This window comes from Sinocyclocheilus anshuiensis, unplaced genomic scaffold, assembly GCF_001515605.1.
Source record: "Sinocyclocheilus anshuiensis isolate Anshui unplaced genomic scaffold, SAMN03320099.WGS_v1.1 scaffold609, whole genome shotgun sequence".
NCBI classification, from domain to species: Eukaryota; Metazoa; Chordata; class Actinopteri; order Cypriniformes; family Cyprinidae; genus Sinocyclocheilus; species Sinocyclocheilus anshuiensis.
Window position 1 is genome coordinate 2552620 of NW_015541011.1, and position 6000 is coordinate 2558619.

At 38.0% G+C, this 6000-nt stretch overlaps 1 protein-coding gene across 1 annotated transcript in view; it reads right to left on the bottom strand.

Moving 5' to 3' along the window:
• The window catches only part of LOC107690384 (guanine nucleotide-binding protein G(o) subunit alpha-like), a 114657-nt gene that overhangs the window by 108309 nt on the left and 348 nt on the right, over positions 1 to 6000 (bottom strand). The gene's annotated exons all lie outside the window — the stretch shown is intronic.

A 6000-nucleotide genomic window follows, 5' to 3' on the forward strand; every position in this document is an offset into this window, starting at 1 on the left:
TCAATTCAATTCCAATGATGTTCACAAATTTGTTTTTATAGCATTAAAAGCATTTTTAGAGTAGGCACACTGTTATATTGAGTCACGTTTCAAAAAACACTGATAAAAGCATATATAACCCCACTTTATTGGTATTTAAATAGCATATGCTAATGTTGAACTTATTCATGAACAGATGGCGCTGTATTAAGCAGTATATAAAAGTGTTTCTGTTGCTTTATGAAAACATTTCTGAAACGTCTGTGTATTTGACAAATATTGCATTTAATTCACTTCATCTGTGATAGAGTATGCAAACACTGCCAGAGCGTCATTACCAGGAGCAAGCGGCTACTCTCTCCAGCCGGAGTCAGGCTAGTGTAGTTCCTCTCGAACATCCTAGTCTTCTCGAGCAAGTAACTGCAGCGCTGCCGATGACTTCCGTAACCATAGAAGAAACACGTTAAGCGGCACACTCTTGTTCTCGCTTGGGTCGCTGAGTGCGCGCGCGCATAAGAATCCAACTCTTAACAGTGTAAATAACTCAGAATGCATGAAATGACATTAGACCCTCCGTTAAGCACATCATATTGCAGCGACAAGCATGTTGCCAGTGACAACAGATAAGTACTACACATTCGCATAAACTAGCACAAGCATTTAACTGAAAACAACTAAATGAGCCTAAACAACACGGATAGCCTTAGCAACATGCATGTTGCCAAATCAGGCAGCTTATGATCAATGCGGTGAATTCACATGTTCAAGTTAACGAATTTGAATGAATCGGAGGTGAGACCATTGGGTAAATGAATTCCACTTCTCTAAATTCCCGATTCCTAGTGATGATGGTGTTTTGCCTGCCGAATTCGCCATTTAATTAGCTATTGAGCAATGCGAAAACTGCTGATAATACTGAGGGACCTTATATATGAATGCTTAGATAGGTGTCGTATTCCCATAGGTAGATGGGGATCAGCTGAGAGTCAGCTGATGCGAGCTTGACTAACGTGACCTGCCAGAACTAACACTACGCTTGATTATTATTTATAAATACTCAGTTCCAGAGTGTCACAACTGAAATTTAGACTGCTGTAGAGCTAGACTTGTGCCGGTATTCGGTAATGCGATATATCACGGTAATGAATATGCACGATATTGCTATTGTGGGGTAGAGCTTAAGTCCCACTTCCAGGAGAAGTGAAACACACTCTTGTCTACACTGTGCCACTATTATTGCTGTATCTTACAGTATTCTTCATCTAAACCTTCATCGGATACCAATAACTCAACACATAATGTCTTCTAGACACTAGAGACATGATGTTTCATGCTCGGCTACTCAAGTACATGGCCAGAGTTTAGCTTCATGGCCGTGCAGACGGAGTGTAACTGAACAGCTGGGTCCTCTGCTTCAACCCTTCAATTAGCCAGCTACAGGACAGCCCAGCATATTGCATACTGCAGGGATCACTTTAGAAAAAACAAACATTTTTAATCCTATCCAGTCTATCCAGCAGCAGAAGTCCGCTTTTAAAGGATAATATGTCGAGTGGCCTTGGATTACAGTTCACGGATTAGACAACAGAACCGACATTGTTTAGATGGGAAAATAGTCTAAATTAGGGCTTTCACAACTCATTGTTACTTCAGAAGAAAAGTAATCTAGTCAATATTTACTTTATGTGACTCAAAATATTCACCACATCGTCAGCATTTTTTTTTTTTTTTTTTGGCAAGTCCAGCATTATTCACAAAGAGTGTGTTATTGAAATTTCTTCACATCTCTGTTTTTAGATTCAGTCTACATTGTGATGTCCTATTTGCTTACAGTTTCTGTTAGTCTCTGGGCGACACTTGATTAGTTTCAGAGCGATTTGCAATAAGTTTGGCTTGTATTTTCACTTCAAATTAACTTAGCCTATCTCAGATGTCCGCAACATAAGCACAGTTCCTTTATTACATTGGTGAATGCAAACTTGCTCCAAAATCACTTAATAAAATAATTGATTTTGCTATAACAGTTTACTGTACACTAACTTCTATATCAGTTTTAGGGTCAGTATAATTTTATGGTTTTGAAAGAAGTCTCTTATGCTAATCAAGGCATTTATTTGATCAAAATACAGTAAATACTGTAGTATTGTGAAATATTACTACAATTTAAAATAACTGTTTTATATTTCAATATATTTTAAATTATTTTAATGGCTGCTAAATTTTCAGTAGCCATTACTCCAGTCTTCAATGTCACATGATCCTTCAGAAATTATTTGGCGCTCAAGAAACGTTTCTTATTTTCAATGTTAAAAACAGTTGTGCTACTTAATGTTTTGGTTCGTTTTTGAAAAAGAATTTGTTTGAAACATTATTAATGTTTTTACTGTCAATTTTGATTGAGTCATAGCTTAAAAAAGTATTAATTTCTTTTCAAATAAAATTTTCTGACCCCAAATTTTTAACAATGCTGCACAAAATATTAGCATTAATAGTCAACTATAGCAGCAACGCCTAGTCTAAACATGTTTAACAGGACCTGATGACATACAGCTTTAATATGCCACAACTGGCATGTAAAGGGTGTTCAGTGCACAAATCATACCTTAGAACTTATCATATATACATTTTATCTGTTTTCTGAAGGCTGCTTTTGATCATACATGCATGACACGTGTGGGTGAGGAAGTGACATGCAGGATGATAACACACATGGCTCAGTCTCCAGGGTCTATGAACCTGCTCAGTGCTCTCATCACCATATACTCACATTTTTTCTCTCTCTCCCCCCAACCCACAAAATGCATCTTCAATTGCTCATATTTCATTCCCATAGGACTAGGTGCCAGGAAGATGAGCGCAGGAACAGAGAGAAAGAGAGAGAGAGAGCCATGTATGTATGACGTGATCAGCTATTGAAAGCAGCCTGTGCACACTTAAACACTCCCTTCTCACACTGAACTAATGAAGCAGATGGAGGCACTTTTGCCTGCCTAGAGAACTACATCATAATCACAGGGTTTACCAACATCTCCCCTCCTCATGCTGTGCCCTCTCTCTCTCTCTCTCTCTCTCTCTCTCTCTCCCAATACCCTGGTTTACTCTGACATGTAAAGTGCACACCTCCTTGTTTCATCCACCCTTTTCAAGCTATGCAATACAGAATACTGTTCAACTAAAGGCTAGAAACTATCTAACACACAGTGTACACATTTTACAATGCAACAATTATAACTACATTAAATTCAATACATTATATTGAATCTGCAATATCCTAAAAAGCATTTTAAGTAAGTGACAGTGGCAAAACATTTAACGGTCTAGTTAAGCTCAACAAAAGCCCTGCAAAAGCAACTCATTCATGGCGTATTACAGTAAGAAGCCCAGAGCTACATGCTGCACTCCTTTAGGACCCAAACAGTTTAACCAGCACCATCATGATACACTCTTATTACCCAATTAAGCACATCAGAGCAACAATGAATCCTTAGAGAGGAAAGAGTCATCACTCTTTGGATGACTTAGAAATATGCCTGAGGCATTAGCTACAATAGCGTAAAATCACAGTAGTGAATACTGTCATTAATTTGTTAAGCTGACCAAGCAATTTGAAATGGAAAAAAAAAAACTATATCATTTTGGTTTCTCCTTATCCTCAACCTGAACTCATTCTGTAAGCATTGCCAGAAATTAACTTATTATATTTAGAGAGTAGAGACATTATACAACCTTAAGTTTATTTTCTCCCTTTTTGTTTAGTAATCATAAAATCAACAATCAGATTTATTAATTGCTGAAATTGTCAATGAGACAATGGCAATGTTACCTTGAAATACACATCAAATTTAGAATTTGCTGCGAATAATGTACTAGATATCACAACACAAAAATGATGCTACAGTATATTGAAATATAAAATGCTAAATAAGAGGAATAGGTACATTTTTTAACCATTTGAAATAACTGGGCAATTTATTTGCGTTTTTGCCCTGCTTAACTTCTGGCTCTGCTGGTCAGCTTATTTGGCTAATTTCGCTATTGTCCACATTAAGCATTGTATTTATGGCATTAAACATTGATACACAGATGTAATACAAAAGAATCAACGTAGGTAGGTGTTTGGGAAAATAAAACAGACCGCACCTCTCTCTGAGCACGTGTGGGCAGCGCAAACGACTCACAAATCCATTCCCTGTTTTCCCTCTCGCCGCAGGTTCAACGCTCTTAACGACGGAGAAAACCGAAAATCGCCGAAGAAAGCCGATCACAGAAAAAAAGACTGCTGGGCGCTGTCCATCACTGAAACCGCCTGAAATCCTCCGATGCACTATTTCAAAACATACCTGTGCTAATTACATGCGTTCTTCCCTCACAATGTATTACAAACGCATATAATATACGCACAAAATATAACAGCATAGCCAGACCAAATATAAAATGACATTTTCTGAGGGCTAATGATTTCGATTCGACAAAGGCAGCTCGTGCACACTTGAGAATGGAGGCGTTTCTTCATCGAATGGTTTGCATTGAGCAATAAACTACGCTTCATACAGCTCGACATATAAAAATCTCACTTACAATCTAACGCCTATTATCAATAATCATATACATAATTAGCCTATTCTATAACACACAGACCACACACCAGAGATAGTGACCATATAAATAGATTATTGCAAAGCAAGTCAAAGAGGGAAATAACCAGAGGAGTTGCATTTAATAAGACATTCAACTGAGGATAGGACATCCAAACCGCAAGGTAGATGAACAGATCGTTTTCAGTGAGGCGTAAAGAGAACGTCAGTGCATAAAAATGGCCTTGAGGAAGTTGAGCTGGTTGGGTGTCAAACCTTCTTCCTTCACCATGAGTATCAACCCAACACAGACTGCAAACGCATGAAGGCCTGTTCATGTTGCACCAACCCCATGCACACACTGCCGACAGCATTATCTCCAGGCACCATTTGCCATATAAGCTCTGCCTTCACCATTCTCAGTCAACAGAAGGCTCTTAACACCGTATTAATAGGGAGCGAGTGATAGTGGGGTTTTTTTTAATCATTTTTACCATTTAATAAATGACTTTTAAAAGTGAAAAATAAAATATGCAGAATATTTTAATGGTTTTATTTGTTATTTTTGATAGAATAAAAATAAAACAATGTGCATTGTGGTTATATTTATTATATTATTATTAATCATGTAACTATATTTATGCACATTTACATGGTAAACAATTTATTTTGAAGCCAGTACGTTCCATTGAAAATGAATGGTTGCTATGAAACAGCTTGAAAACGGTACATTAAAAATGAGTACCATGAAGGGGACACCATTTATCAATGGACCCAATCATGAACAACCGATAACCAGTCGAGTAGAAAAGTGTGGATATCGGTAAAAAAAAGGAAAGAAAGAAAAATATATATGGGTCAAGCCAGTTATCGGTCTATACTGCATATATTTCAGGCAAAATTACATATTAATCTCTAAAAGGATGCTGCATTGTACTAAAATCTAAGGAACAGCCATTTAATTATTTGCCAGAAGGGCGCAGTAGCCTATAGCTATATATATCTCTTTAAGCTTATATAGCCTATTTGATTCATTCCTGACGTTTGTCATAAAAGCAAATGCACAGGAAGACATCAGAGACATCCGTAAATGCCCACAGGACGAAGCGAAATCGGGGTGGAGTGTGGTAATGTTACTCAGACGGATGTGAAGTCAGTGGACGCCAATGGAGCATTAGACTAAGAAACACGGTTCCCCAGTTGACTTTCAGCACCATTTTCGTGAACAGCACATCGACGGCGCATCGTCTTCCCGAACCCACCAATATACATCGGCTACTGCGGATCTGCTACATCATATCATCATGTCACGGCTACAATGTATGTAACACGCTAGTGGAGAGAGAGAACTCCTTGAAAATATGGCGGACCTAAGAATTCGCCATCAAGCAATCGAGGGTGTGTGTGTGTGTGTGTGTGTGTGTGTGTGTGTGTGTGTGGGGGGGTG